Consider the following 16,193-nt stretch of genomic DNA (forward strand, 5'->3'; position numbering starts at 1 on the left):
AATGCTTTCCCCTAGAGTAACTATCTTGTAACCAATAAAATACAGCAACATTGAGAGGATGTCCCTTTTCTACTTAAGTCACAAAAGATACTGACTTTGTCTTGCTTGTGGATTCTCTCTCTCTCCCTGTCTCATTAGCCTGGATGAAACAAGGGGCGTGTTGGAGAGCCCTTTGTGGCAAGAAACTGAGGGTAGCTTCTTGCCAATAGCCAGCAAGGAATGGAAGCTCTCAGTGCAACAGCGCTTATGGAACTGAATCCTCTTAATGACCACGTCGGTGAGCTCAGAAGTGGATTTTTCTCCAATTGAGCCTTCAGGTAACACTTTTGTATTACCTGACATGTTTACAGCCTTGTGAGAGACCTCAAAGCAGAAGACCCAGCTAAGCTATGCTCAGATTTCTACTTTGCAGAAATTGCAGATAAAAAAAATGTGCATTCTTTTAAGTTGCAAAATTTTAAAGTAGCTTGTGGCACAGCAATAGATAACTAATAAATGAGTAAAAGAAATTGAGATGAGATCAAAGTATATAAGGGAGTCACATTATGTAGGACCTTATATGCCATAGCAAATAAATTGAATTTTATTCCATGCGCAATGGGAAAACAGTGGGGATTATTCAGCATAAGATAAATATGTTCTAAATACATTTTAGAAAGATTTCACTGGTTTCTCTGAGATGATTAAACTGTGTGGGACTTGTTTCAGTGGTATTTTGCATGTCTTCTTACCAAAAAGAAAATAGTTTATTCTGTCTTCAGAGGAAATAGAGGCACTCTTTATCTTCTCTTTAATCATGCACAGAAATAGAAAAACTTTTGTTATGTTTGGAATAATCTACGGCAGGATCAAAAAATCCAGTTTGGGAAAATTTTTTCAATTAAACTTTTTTTTTTGTATGAAAATATAGTTTCACATACAATTGTAAGAAATAATATAGAGTGACCTCATATACTCTTCATCTAATTTCTCCCAATGCTAACATCTTGAATAACACCAAGATGATATCACAACCAGAATATTGGTATTTTTACAATCCACTGATCTTATTCAGACTTTATTAGACTTATATACATTCAAGTGTGTATTTAGTTCTATGAAATTTTATTACATGTGTGTATTTATGTAACCATCACCACGGTCAAGATAAAGAATAGTCTCTTCTCAGTAAAGATCCTTTGTGCTACCCTTTTATAGCTATACTCACTACTTATCTTTTCCCTCCCCCATCCATAATCCCTGGCACCCAGTAATCTATTCTACTTTATAATTTTTCATTTCACATATGTTATATAAGTAGGTAGCAAGTGATCATGTGTAGCTCTTTAAATATTTTTATTTTTTTTTTTACTCAGCAGAATTCCCTTGAAATCCATTAAAGTTACTGTGGTCTTAACTGTTCTTTTTATGGCTAAATAGTTAAGTAGAATTCCATGGTATGGATGCACCACGGTATGTTTAACCATTCACACACTGAAGGGCATCTGGACTGTTTTCGGTTGTGGGCTATTAGGAATAAAGCCATTATGAACATTCCTGTATTTTTTGCAAGTGCTAAATTTTTATTTATCTGGCACAAATGCAATAAAGAGCAATTTCTGGGCTCTATGTAAATTGCATGTTTAGTTTTATAAGAAATTGCCAAATAATTTTCCAGAGTGGATATTCAATTTTACATTCCCCCAGCAAAGCATAATCCAGTTTTTCTTTATCCTCCCCAGCATTTGCTTGGTTTACTATTTTTCCATTTGGATATGTTTATAGCGATATCTAATTGTGGTTTTTATTTATATTTTTCTAATGGCTAGTGACATTGACCACCTTTTCAAGTGTTTATTTGCCATCTGCCTATTCTCGTCAGTGAAATGTCTGCCATGTATTCCACCCATTATCTAATTGAATTATTCTTTACGTATTGTTCTGTATATCTTCCTAGACATGACTACTTTGTCAGATATGTGGTTTGTAAATATTTTATTTTAGTCTATAGCTTTTATGCTCCCAGCAGGTTATTCCACAGAGCAAAAGTTTATAATTTAGATGAGGTCCAGTTTAACATTTTCTTTCTTTATCAGATATGCTTTTCTCTCTTCTAAAAACTCCTTTCCAGGTCTAGATACCAAATATTTTATTGTGTCTTTTTTTTTCTACCAGTTTTTTAGTTTCATATTTTACATATAAGTCCATGATCCATTTTGAGTTAATTTTTATGTAAGATATAAGGTTTAGGATGAGATTCATTTCTTTTTGCCTATGGATGTTCAATTGCTCCAGCCAGCATCATGTGTTGAAAAGTTTGTTCAGCTAAAGCAGTTCAACTATAAAAAAAAAATCATTTGGTAGATATCTACACTAAGAAAAAATAAAGTTAGACTCCTACTTCAAACAATATGCACAAATTCAAAATGGATGAGAGACCTAAACTTAAAAGTTAAAAATATAAAAATTTCTGAAGAAAACACAGGGTGAATGTTAATCTTTATGATTTTTGATTAGTCAGTGTTTTCTTAGATGTGACGCAAAAAGCACAATTACAAAAAAAAGATCAATTTAATCAACATTAAAATGTTGTGCTTCAAAGGACATCATCAAGAAATATAAGGACAACACACAGAATGTGAGAATATTTCTGCAAATCATTTGGTAAGAGATTTATATCTTCAAAATATAAAGAACAGCAACAACTCAACAACAACAACAAAAAACCCACTTTTAAAAACAGGAAAAAGATTTGAAAATACATTTCTTTAAAGAAAATATACAATGGCTAATAAACACAAAAGATATTCTAACTCATGAATCATTGGAAAAAGATGCAAATCAACACTACAATATGATACTACTTCACAAACACTAAATGGATAAAATAAAAACAGATGATAATAAGTACTAACAAGGATATGAAGAAATTAAAACTTTCGTTCATTGCTAGTGGAATTATAAAATGGTGCAACCACTTTGGAAAACAGCTTGGCAGTTCCTCAAAATGTTAAACATAGTGTGATAGCATATGGCCTAGCAATTTATTCATAAGTATATACTCAAGAAAAAGAGAACACATAAAAAAGTTTACATAAAAATTTGTACAGAAATGTTAAAAGCAGCAAGGTTTGTGATAGACACAAAAAGTTATATGCTCCAGCATGAGAAACAGAACACCAAAAATGAAAGCAATCCAAAGTAATGAATGAATAAAAAAATATGGTATGTCTACACAGTGGTATAATTTTGGCAATAAAATGAATGAAGTACTTAGACATGCTACAACAACGACAAACTTTGAAAATACTGTGCTAAGTGAAAGAAGCCAGCCACAAAATACTGTGTATTGGTTGATTTCATTTATGTGAAATGTCCAGAATGAGCAAATCCTTAGAGACATAAAGTAGGTAAGAGTTGCTAGGGGTTGAAGGAAGGAAAAGATGAGGAATGATGACTAGTGGATATGGAGTTCTCCTTGAGGATTATGAAAATATTCTAAAAAGGGATAGTAGTGGTGGTCATGTAACCATATGAATATTCTACAAAACATAATTTTTCACTATTTAAAAAAGTACGTTTTACGGTATATAGTATATTTCAATAATGCTCTTATTTTTAATAAAATAATAAAAACAAAAGAATCAGCTGGACATATTATGTAAATCTGTTTGTGACTTCTCTATTCTAGTTCCAGTGATTTATATGTCTATCCTTCTGCCAATATTTTTCTCTCTTGAATACTATAGCTATAAGTGTTAACATCAGGTAGAATGATTCCTCCCACTTTATTTTTATTTCAAAATTGTTTTAGTATTTCAGACCCTGTGACTTTCCATATAAATTTTAGAATAACCTTGTCTACATTTATAAAAAACTTCCTTTTATTTTAGTAATAATTAAATTAAACCTATAGCTATATCAGGGAGAACTGATTTATTTACTATATTGAATCTTTCCATAGATGAACATGGTATATCTCTCAATTTGTTTAGGTCTCCTTAGATTTCTTTCATCAGCATTTTACAAGGAACAGCAAGATTATATACCAGTTTTGTTAGGTTTTTCTTTTAAGCAATTGCAAACTGTATTGTTTTATATTTTGGTTTTCATATGTTTGTTGTTAGCATATAGAAGTGCAATTGATTTTTGTATATTGATCTTGTATTCTGAGACCTAGCTGAATATCCTTATTAGCTCTAGCAGTTTTTATTATATTTGGGGGATTTTCTACATAAACAATCATGTTATCTGCAAATAAGTTCAGTTTTATTTCTTTTTCAGCATTTACAGTTTTATTTGTTTTTCTTGCCTTATTGTACTGACTAGAAATTGCAGTGGGATATGCTTAATGGAGGTGATGAGAACAGACATCCTACTTTGTTTCATGATCTTAGGGAACAAGCACTCGATTTTTCTTCATTAAGTAAAGATTTTTAAAAACTAATTAAGAGTTTCCCACACTGGGCTGCTAAGTTTGAATGAAAAGAAGTAAGGGCTGAGGGGTCAGACATATGTGATACCAACACAGGTCTTATTAAGCTTGTATAAGAGGACTCAGATCAGTTCTTGGCAAGCTAGAGCATGAGAATCAGACACCAGTAGCTCGGCACAGAGTAGAAAATCTGGATGAAAAACATGTTCTCTATAGCACTTTCATAAGTGACATTAGTGAATGAGCACTAACATTTTCTGATAAAATACCTTATTACTTGTGCAATTTACTGATTTTCTTAGTGGCTATGATTAGGATTAAGGGTGAGCAGACCTGGGTTTCAATGTAGTATCTGAGATCTTTGGTACGTAATCTCTCACCAGTTGTTTCACCTTCAAAGTGAAGATTGTATTAGGACTTACTTTAATCTGGTTGTTTCGGCGTATTAAACAAAATATATTGAAATATTTCTATCAAATTTATTTATAATTTAGTATTAAGAGTGCTAGCAAGGTAGTGGGAAAAAGGTTGCTTGTTCTACATTATTTATTATCCCCAGATATGTTAGCTAGGAAGCAAATTATTAAAATTCAAAACATGCAAAATTACTACCCTAACTCTGTTGTTAAGATATGCTTAATTGAGAATTACAATACACCTTACTAAATGGCATAATTATTTGAGTAGCTGTGCCTTGTATCATTTTCTGGAGTAGAGCATTTGGTGAAAGTCAAATTCTTTACAATTTTTAGCTGCATTGCTGACTTTTCGGGTTTTCACTCTATATAGTACAATGGAAAATATTAATCAATTTGAGAGTGCTTTACAACATTATTCTAAAGTACCTTCTAATGAACCTTGCTACCTAAATGACCCACAGCAGCAGCATCACCAGGGCTTTATTAGATATGCAGAATATCTAGACCACCCTAGATCTAATAAATCAAAATTGGCATTTAAACTAGATCCCTGTGAATTGTTAGCAACTTAAAGTTTACAAAACATTGGAGTATAACACTAGATTCATTGAATGATTAGGTTTTGCACAGCAATGGCAATAATGGTAAAAATGTGATGATCAATCAAAAGTTTGGAAAACAATGGGTTGAATAAATCTAAACAAGTTTCTTAACTTTCAGACTTCTCAAACACTTTAGCTTTCCAATATTTTCATCAGTCTACACAAATGGTTATACCATCTTATATTTTTCAAATGCATTTGGCTGTGAATTCCCTTTTTAGCAGAATAACTAATATTCTATGGCATGACTTTTGGAAATTCTCATTTAAGCAAATTTTCCAGTGATACAGAATCAATTATAAGTGGAAGTTAAAGATTTTTGATATCTATGTCTAACTTCTGAGGACACAATATCCAAATTTTATCACCAGCAACAGGAAGACAATTTATTTAAAATCATGATTTCAGGCTATACATGCACTCTATAACTGTGCACTTGGCCCCTTTGAAGCCCATAAGTTGTAATTTTGCAATCTGGCAAGGTCAGCAGAGTCCCTAAAGGCCATTGTCTGCTGGAGAGAGGATTATGGCAGAAATCATGACTTCTATTAGAAGTCATGATTTGGAGAAAGTGTCACTTAGAGAAAGAGTCTCTCTAAATTTGATAACTAATGAGCATCAACTGAAAGCAACTAAATGAGAAAAATGTCAGAGAAATAATCAAAAGCTTGTTGAATGAGAAGTCAAGAGATGGTGTATTTATTAGTCCCATTCCTGTTACTATGTGAATGTAGGTCAGCCACTTAATTTTCAGGATCCTCAGTTTCCTCCTACATAAGAAGAAATAGTTTGCATTTAGTAGTCATTATGAGCATGATTTAGGAATTAGAAAGATTAGGACTGAATCCTGGCTGTGCTACTTATTTATTGTGTGACCCTGGAAAAGTTACTTGATCTCCTTAAGCTAATGTTCTCATAGGGTTCTTGTTAGGATTAAATAAGACGATGCATATAAAATACTCGGTGCACTGAAAAACTGGTAGTTATTATCATTTGGAGACTGAATTCACAGTGATTAAAAGTACATGCTCTGGGATCAGACTCTCTTGGTTTTAATCCCATATCTATCATTTCTTAGTCACTGAATGTTGGACAAATAAGTACTCTGAACCTCAGTTCTTTCATCTGTAAAATAGAGATAATATAGTTTCTATGTATTAATGTTTCTGTAAAGATTAAAATACTGCATACAAGCAAATATTTAGCTTTAGACAAAACACATATAAAGCACTAAAAAAAAGTCAGAGATAATCATTATTAAATGCATTCAAATAAAACCAGGCAATTCTCATAGACTGGTAGGATTAGGCCTACAATCTAGTTACTGGGTGGTGACATCTTAGAGGTAAATCCTAATACACTTTTACCAATTAGTACAAGAAGAAACAGACATAGAAAGACACAGATGCCCAAATTAAAAGTCAACAGCTCTCAACAGCCTACCATGTGTGAGACAGTGGCAGTCAGTGCATGGACTATCATGGAAAAGCATGGGACTGTCATCCATTTACAACATGGGACTGTACAGAACTTTATCTTTCTGTACAACTGCATTTCTCATTATATCCCAATTTTCCAGTTTCTCACGCTGAGGTTTTCACATCCTGATTGAGAAGTTTGTGTCTGTGTTGATGTGGTAGTCTTTGCAGGCTTATGGTTAGTTTCAACAATGTTCACAGATGACAACACTCCATAAGCTGTATGGAATTTCATAAAGTAGAATGCTATGTCCTTTTCAGGGAAGATTTTTCTCCTAAAGAAAAGATAACCCTTTTGATTGTTTATCTCAATGTAAATTTGGAACAAAAGTCCCATGGAAATGCACTGCATAATCCTTTTTTCAAGCTGGCTGATTCTTATTATTATTTTAATAGGACTTTAAGATATAGAGATCAGTCCTTGTTAGAAAACATACCTCAAATTATACTTCTTTCTTTGTAACATTTATCTAGGGTGGCTAGATAAAATACAAGATGCCCAGTAAAATTTGAAATTCCAATAAACAGCAATTTTTTGGTATGTCACACATACTGCAAAGGGCATACACTAAAAATATATGGTCTTATCTGAAGTTAAAATTTAACAGTGTCTTGTATTTTTATTTGCTAAATCTGGCAACTCTAAGATCCAGCAGACTTGGAAATTTTTATTTAATATTTTTCTCTTGCACTATCTCTAGGATCTAAAAGGGAGAGGGTATATCTGTCTTATGCATCATTATTTTCCTAGTTTCTATCATAGTACCTGATAGGGTTTGCCTGTGTCCCCACTCACTTCTCATCTTGAATTGTAGTTCCCATAATCCTCACGTGTGTGGGAGGGACCAGGTGAAGATAACTGAATCATGACGGCAGTTTCCCCCATCCTGTTCTCATGATGGTGAGTTAATTTTCATGAGATTTGATGGTTTTATAAAGGGTCCCCCCTTCGCTGGGTACTGATTCCTGTCAGAATGGCTATGACCAAAAAGACAACAATGACAAGTGTTGGCAAGGATGTGAAGAAAAGGTAACTCTTGCACACTGTCGGTGGAAGTGGAAATTAGCATAGCCATTATGGAAAACAGTATAGAGATTTATCGAAAATTAAAAACAGAAATAAAACACGGTCTATCAATCCTACTTTTTGATATATATACAAAAATGTAATTAGTATGTTGAAGATATGTCTGTATTCCCATGTTCCTTGCAGTGTTATTCACAATAGTCAAGATATGGAATCAACCTGTGTCTATCACTGAGTGAGATAAATAAAATGTGGTATTTATACGATGGAATACTACTCAGCCTTACAAAAGAAGGAAATCCTGTCATTCTGTCTGTCACTTGAGACAACATGAATGAACCAGAAGGACATTATTTTAAGCAAAATAAGCCATTTAGATGAAAGGAATAAGTTTAAGAGATTCCATTCAAGAATACAACATGGTGACTATAGTTAATGAATGTGTTGTATTCTTGAAAATCACCAATAGAGTAGATTTTAAGTGTTCTCATCACACAAAAAGCGATAAATATGCCCTTCTGGCATGATTGTAAGTTTCCTAAGGCCTCCCCAGCCTTGTGAAAATGTGCGTCAATTAAACCTCTTTCCTTTATTAATTACCCAGTCTCAGGTATGTCTTTATTAGCAGCGTGAGAATGGACTAATACAGTACCTGATATACTATTGCCCTTAATATGTTCTTGTGGATTAAAATGGAATAGGTGGAAGTTTTCTTTCTAATGATCCAATTATGTATGTTATTTTTTACTTTACTATTTTTAATTTTAATTGACAAAAATGTGTATATTTATTGTGTACAACACAATGTTTTGAAGTATGCATACATGTTGAATGACTAAATTGAGCTAAATAACATGCATAACCTCACATATTTATCGTTTTTTGTGTGATGAGAACATTTAAAATCTACTCTATTAGTGATTTTCAAGAATACAACACATTGTCATTAACTATAGTCACCATGTTGTGTTCTTGAATGGAATCTCTTGAACTTATTCCTTTCATCTAAATGGCTTATTTTGCTTAAAATAATGTCATTCTGGTTCATTCATGTTGTCTCAAGTGACAGACAGAATGACAGGATTTCCTTCTTTTGTAAGGCTGAGTAGTATTCCATCGTATAAATACCACATTTTATTTATCTCTTCATTCAGTGATAGACACAGGTTGATTCCATATCTTGACTATTGTGAATAACACTGCAAGGAACATGGGAATACAGACATATCTTCAACATACTAATTACATTTTTGTATATATATCAATAAGTAGGATTGATAGACCATGTTTTATTTCTATTTTTAATTTTCAATAAATCTCTATACTGTTTTCCATAATGGCTATGCTAATTTCCACTTCCACCAACAGTGTGCAAGAGTTACCTTTTCTTCACATTCTTGCCAACACTTGTCATTGTTGTCTTTTTGATCATAGCCATTCTAACAGGAGTGAGGTGATATCTCATTGTAGTTTTAATCTGCATTTGCCTCTTTATTAGTAATGTTGAGCATTTATTTGTATACTTGTAGCCATTTGTCTGTCTTCTTTTGAGAAATATCTACTCAGATCATTTGCCCGTATTTAAAACCAGGTTACCTGTTTTGTTGCTATTGAGTTATTTGGTTTCCTTGTATATTTTGGATATCAACCTCTTATCAGATGTCTGGTATGCAAATATTTTCTTCCATTTCAGAGGTTGTCTCTGCATTGTGTTGATTGTTTCTTTTGCTGTGCAAAAGTTTTTTTAGCTTAATATAATCCCATTTGCTTATATTCAGTTTTGTTGCTTGTGATTTTGGAAACATATCTAAAAAAGTATCTACTAAACCAATGTCAAGAAGCATTTCCCTTATGTTTTTTCCAATGATTTAATAGTTTCCTGTACTAAAACTTTGTTTTTAATCTATTTTGAATTGATTTTTGTGTACAGTGTGAGGTAAGGGTCTAATTTCATTATTCAGAATGTGGATATCTAGTTTTCTCAGTACAGTTTATTAAACAGATTGTCCTTTTCCCATTGTGTTTTCTTGGCAGCTCTGTTGAAAATCAATTGACATTCAATGCATGGACTTATTTCTGGACTCTCTATTATGTTCTATTGGTTAAGATGTTTGTTTTTAAGTCAGTGCCATGGCATTTTGACTACTAAGCTTTGTAGTATATTTTGAAATTGGGTAGCATTAGGCTTCCAGCTTTGTTCCTTTTGCTTAAGATTGCTTTTGCTATTGTGAGTCTTCTATGGTTCTACATGAATGTTGGATTCTTTTTTTCACTATTTCTGTGAAAAATGTCAATAGAATTTTTATAGATATTGCACTGAATTTGTAGATTGCTTTAAGTAGTATGGACATATTAGCAATTTTTCCAATTCATTAACACAGAATATCTCCCATGTATTTGTTTCTTCTTCAATTCTGTCATCAACGTTTAATGGAAGTTTCTGGCTTAGTCAAAATGTATATGTCACTCAGCCAATAATTTTTCAGAAAAGAAAATATTTTCTTAGTTAGAAATTTGGACCCTATCAGATGGTCATGTTGCTTTAGGAAGAAACCTAGGAAAAATGAGAGACTGTGAGTGTTTAGACAGACATATTAGGAAAAATATCTGGCAATAAGGTAGCATGTGTTAAAGCCACAGAGCCTAAAAAAAATTTTGTTGGCTCATGAAAGAACTAATGACCCTCATGTTTGATATACATTTTCATCATTCTTTCAGGTACCATTAACTTGCCAGCATTTATTCTTTTTTTTTTTGTTTTTTGCATGTTATCAAAATTTATTGCTGGTCTGAAAGAACTCTGGGCCAGGAGTGGCAATCTCAATCCATATGCAAATTTTCTAACTTTTCCAAATGCTTTTCATAGTGTTCACAGTGTGTCTTTTTTGTGTGTGTGTGTGATAGAGTCTCACTCTGTTGCCCGGGCTGAATTGCAGACGTACATTTACAGCTCATCACAATCTTGTACTCCTGAACTCAAGCAACCCTCCCTCCTCAGCCTACTAAAGCACTGGGATTACAGGTGTGAGCCAACATGCCCAGCCTACAGTATGTCTTTGATAATGTTGGCCTTTTAAATCCAGGAACACCAAAGAAGGAAAAAATTTCAAAGTAAAATGTTAAAGTAGACTTGTGTTAAATTGGGTGATGACATAACTTGGGGTAGATCACTAATAGGAGACATGGGGCTTCAGTTGTAGGAAGACAAAATGAATGTATGAGTGTGGGTACTATCAGATTGAACACACCATGTCTATCTGAGAAAAGGGATGGAAAACAAGGCAAAAAAGACCTACAGAAGGATACCACAAGAAGTCATTTGCAAATATGGTAGTAATCATGGCAAAGTGTCTAACCAAGAGGTGGTAAGCTATTTTTGTCAGATTAGAATCCAGTTCTTCTTCTAATTCTTTAAGAAATATACCTATTTTACTTAAGGAAACTACCGCACATCCGTTGTATATCATCTTACTATACCTGTCATTGAAGGTGTCTCTATCCTCCTTGGCCAAAATTTGAACACATGAACAAGTTAAGCCAATTAGATATTTTCTGCCTGAATTTGATTCTTGAGCAATGTGACACGAAAACTGAAAACTATTTTAACATTGCCATGTATTACTCTAAAGAGACTGCAAATTTCAAATACCTAGACCCAAAAGAATTTTCAGTGCCTCGGCTTCCCATATTCTTCCAATGCATTCATATTTGCCTTAGTTAGCAAGACTAGGTTCCTGTGGCTTGAACCTAACAGTCCCAACATATACAAAAATTATTGGTCTAGAAGGGATAAAATATGAATGTAGACTGGATGGGAATTATCTCAATAATTATCCCAGCACAGCTCAATGACATTAGTGCTGTGTAGTATCAGCACACCTGAAATCCCAGGTGAGCCTTCAGTAAGAAGTAACCCAGTGCTGGGAAGCAGCCCCAGTAGCAATAGCATCTGGGAAATCATTATCTCTTATTTTCAAGTGCAAATGTCTGAAAAGAGCAAGAAACAAGGAAAAGTAGTAGGTGTCACATAGTACCTGAGAGGATATGTGAACTGTTTATGTACACAACTGGGAATACTTTCAGTGGAGAAGGAGCTGGATGTCCCATGATAAGAGTATAATATTTATTGTTATAATATCTGAGCTCAAACTCAACTCACCTTCTTTATTGAGTTCTTGATGAAGCATATGTGTTTCACTAGCTTGTTACCTACTAGGTTCTGCCTATAAGAGGTGCTAGAGGGGCCGGGCACAATGGTTCATGCCTGTAATCCCAGCACTTTGTGAGGCCAAGGCAGGTGGGTCACCTATGGTCAGGAGTTCGAGACCAGCCTGGCAAACATGGTGAAACCCCATCTCTGCTAAAAATACAAAAAAAATTAGCCAGGTGTGGTAGTTCATGCCTGTAATCTCAGCTACTTAGGAGGCTGAGGCAAGAGAATCACTTGAACCCAGCGGGAGGAGGTTGCGGTGAGCCAAGTTTGCACCATTGCACTCCAGCCTGGGCAACAAGAGCAAAACTTCGTCAAAAAAAAAAAGAAAAAAAAAAAAAAAAAGGAGGTGCTAGAAGGAGACTACATAGTTGAAGGAGATAAGAGGGGCTTGTTGCTTCCTCTTTTGCTTTCTATCTTTTGCTTTCTATCCCTGTCAACAGGTTCCTAGTAATTGTTCTTTCATACTATTAGGGCTTTTTCCTCTTTGTGTCCAGTTTTTCTTATATTCACAGAACAAGTTTCATATTGCCCTTCCCAAGAGGCAGCATCTGCTGACCAGTGCCTGCTGTTTATTCTGAGCTCCAGCTCTGCCTAATCTCTCCTCTGAGCTCCTGAGGCACCAACTCAAATTGAGCCACGGTCAGCAGTCTCTTCTATCTCCTGAGATACCTGCATTAGACAACACCAACTCTTCTGAGGTCAAAATCCACGTTCTGAAAAGCATCTCCTTTAAGCTGTAAGGTTCTAATTCTCATAGTCTCTTCTATTTATTTGTTCATTCTTCCCTAAGTATACTTCCCTAACTGCTTCTGGCAGTTAGTGTCTCTGTGTTACTTCAGAACCCTCGCTTGCATTTCCAGTTCTTTCATGTCCTTTCAGCCAATTCTTTGCTCAGAATTCTTGCTCTTAAAATAACACATGCGTACCTGTTTTCTTTATTAAAACCTGAATAACACAATATTTACTAAAAACAAGCATACAAACAAAAACAGTTGCAGCAAATAGAGCCTCACAGAAGATCCTGAGACTGTGGTCTTGACCTTGAACACAATGCTAAGCTTCTTGATAAGCAGAAGCCAGGCACAAATTGTTCTTGTTTCTATTACCATGAAACTAATTATTCCAAAATTTAATTGTATAAAACAATAAAAAAATTTGTTTTATGTATGATTTTGTGGGTCAGGAATTAGGGAAACAGTCTTCCAGTTGATTCTTGCAGAGTGTCTCTTGCAGTCAGATGTCAACTGGGGCTGTAGTCATCTGAAGGCTCAACTAGGCTGGAGGTCCTAAACATAGGTGTATGGTTTTTCCAAAAAGAAAAGTGATAAATAATTTAGGTTTTATAAACCAAGTAGTTGGTCACAACTACCTTAATTTGCTATCGTAGTGCAAAAGCAATTATAGACAATATTTCAATGAGTAGATGTGGACTTGTTAAAAATATACAAAGGGTCCATTTGGCCTGTGGGCCATAGTTTGCTAATCACTATCTTCAACAGGTCTCTCTAATGACTGGCAGTTACTGCTGTCTATGACCTGAGGGTTAATCTGGGAGTGTTGATGGGAACACCTGAGACCACCCTCATGGTGGTCTCAGAGTAAACATATTATATAAAATAAGGGTAAAATAAAGTATTTTCTTTGTATCTTAATTGATCTAAAAAACTACTGTGTAAATAATTGCACTAATGATGTTTTGGGTCACTATAGCATATGTCCAAGTGATATTAATGATAGCAGTGCTATAAAAAGAAATTATGAACACTATATTATAAAATACTTGTGCTACATGTGAAGTAGTATAGTGTTATTTGAAAGTGGAGATACATTAGGTAAAAAACTATATTATAAGCTGTAAACCAACTACTAAAATTTTCTAAAAAGAAGCATAATTGATATGCTGAGAGAAGGTACAATGGAACCGTATGAAATGCTCAACTAAAACAGAGAAGGCAGAAAAGGAGGAGAAAAAATAAACAAAGAGCAAATGCTAAAAATAGAAAACATTTACTGATTTGGTAGATGGTCCAACTATACCAATAATCACTTTAAAGGGGGATGGTGCAAAATACACATATTAAAATACAGATATTGTCAGATTGGATTTAAAAAAAAAACAAAAATTGATACTTAACTCTATGTTGTTTACAGGAAACAACTTTAAATATAAAAATAACAAGTTAAATATAAGAAGATATTAAATGATATACCATGTCAACATAAATCAAAAGAAAGCTAGAGCAGCTATATTAACTTCATACAAAGTAGATTTTAGAACAAGGAAAATTATCAGGTTTAAAAAGGACTACTACATCATAATAAAAGTGAAAATTGTCCAAGACATAGCAATCTTCAATGTATATGTCCTTAACAGCAGTGTATCATAATATGTGAGCCAAAATCTGATATAATGGAAAGGATAAATAAATAAATCAACTCCGATAGTTTATATCTTCAGCCCTCCTCTTTTAGTAAATGATACAACAAGGAGGCAGAAAATTGGGACATAGTTGACTTAAAGAGCACCACCAATCAACTTGGCCTGATTCACATTTACAGAATACTCCCTCCAACAACAGCAAAATGCGCAATTTTTTTCAAACTCAAATGAAAGATTCACAAAGATAGATATCACTTTGGGCTATGAAGCATACTTAAGCAAAATTTAAAATGATAGAAATTAGGCAAGGCATATTCTCACACCACAGTGCAATTCAACTAGAAATGAACAACAGAAAGATAGCAAGAAAAACTCCAAATATTTTAAAGTTAAGGAAAACACTTCTAAATAAGCCATGGGTCAAAATAGAAGTTTCTTTGAGAAAAATAAATTATAAAATATTTTTAATTTAAACAAAAATGAAAATACAGCTTATCAAAACCTGTGGATGTTTAGAAAGCAACGCTTAGAGAGAAATTTATAACACTAAATGCATATGTTAGAAAAAAACTATCCAAGCCTTGTTTGATATTCAAAAATGAATTCATGTAATCCACCATAGCAATAGATTAAAGAAAAAAATTATAATTGAGAATTATTTTATAAACTCCAGCACTTATTTATGATAAAAATTTTGTAGTAGAAATGCTAGAAATAGAGAAATCTCCTCAACTTGATAAAGAATATCTACCAAAAAATCCTCTACAGCTAACATCATATTTATTGGTGAAAACTAGATGTTTCAGGATGTTTAAATAGATGAAGCACTGGGGATTTTTTGTAGGGTATTGAAATTATTTTGCATAATATTGTAATGATGTATTCATGACATTATGCATTTGTCAAAACCCATACTGCTTTACAGCACAAAGATGGAAGCTTAATGTATGCAAATATAAAAAAAACTATTTAGGAGGCTACGGGATCTCTTGATGGAATGCAGAGAATGACAAAACAATCTAACCATATAGAAAATGTGACACCATCAGTGACACCATCTCACTGAAGGAGGTGAAGGGAAAGGCACCGACCTAAGTAATAGTAAGAGAAATCTTTAAAAGTAAATTGAAAAGGAATTGTATGTAAGAATAGTACTTTCCTTGATAAAGCATTATCCCACTGAGGTATAGTTTCATGATTCTGACACTGTAAATGTATACAAGAATTGAACAATTTTGTGAATACATGGCCAATGTGTGAGCCAGGTTTTCCCTGTTACAGTAGTTAGAGATAACCAAGGGGAAGAATCTAGAATTATCCATGAGTAAACGGATTAGAGTTGAAGACAAGTTTGAATTCATGTTCGAGCTCATATGTATGTATACACAAACACACAGATGGTTGCATATACTAATATTAATAGATGTGTATATATACATTTGTTAATATGTGCACATATATTTCCTTGCTTTGTCAAGCGAGGGATCTAAAAGCAATGATAACCCAGTTGCAACAAGCACACCTGACACTCAGGTCTTGGTTTCTAATTCCATGTTCCCACAAAAGGATTAAGAAGTTCTTATAGAAATGGCTGATCTAAGACTGGGGCAGGAAATATGCAACATGACCAGGAACACCTGGCAGTGACAAAAAGTAGAAA

The sequence above is a fragment of the Symphalangus syndactylus genome, chromosome 6 (genome assembly GCF_028878055.3).
Source record: "Symphalangus syndactylus isolate Jambi chromosome 6, NHGRI_mSymSyn1-v2.1_pri, whole genome shotgun sequence".
Lineage (NCBI taxonomy): Eukaryota > Metazoa > Chordata > Mammalia > Primates > Hylobatidae > Symphalangus > Symphalangus syndactylus.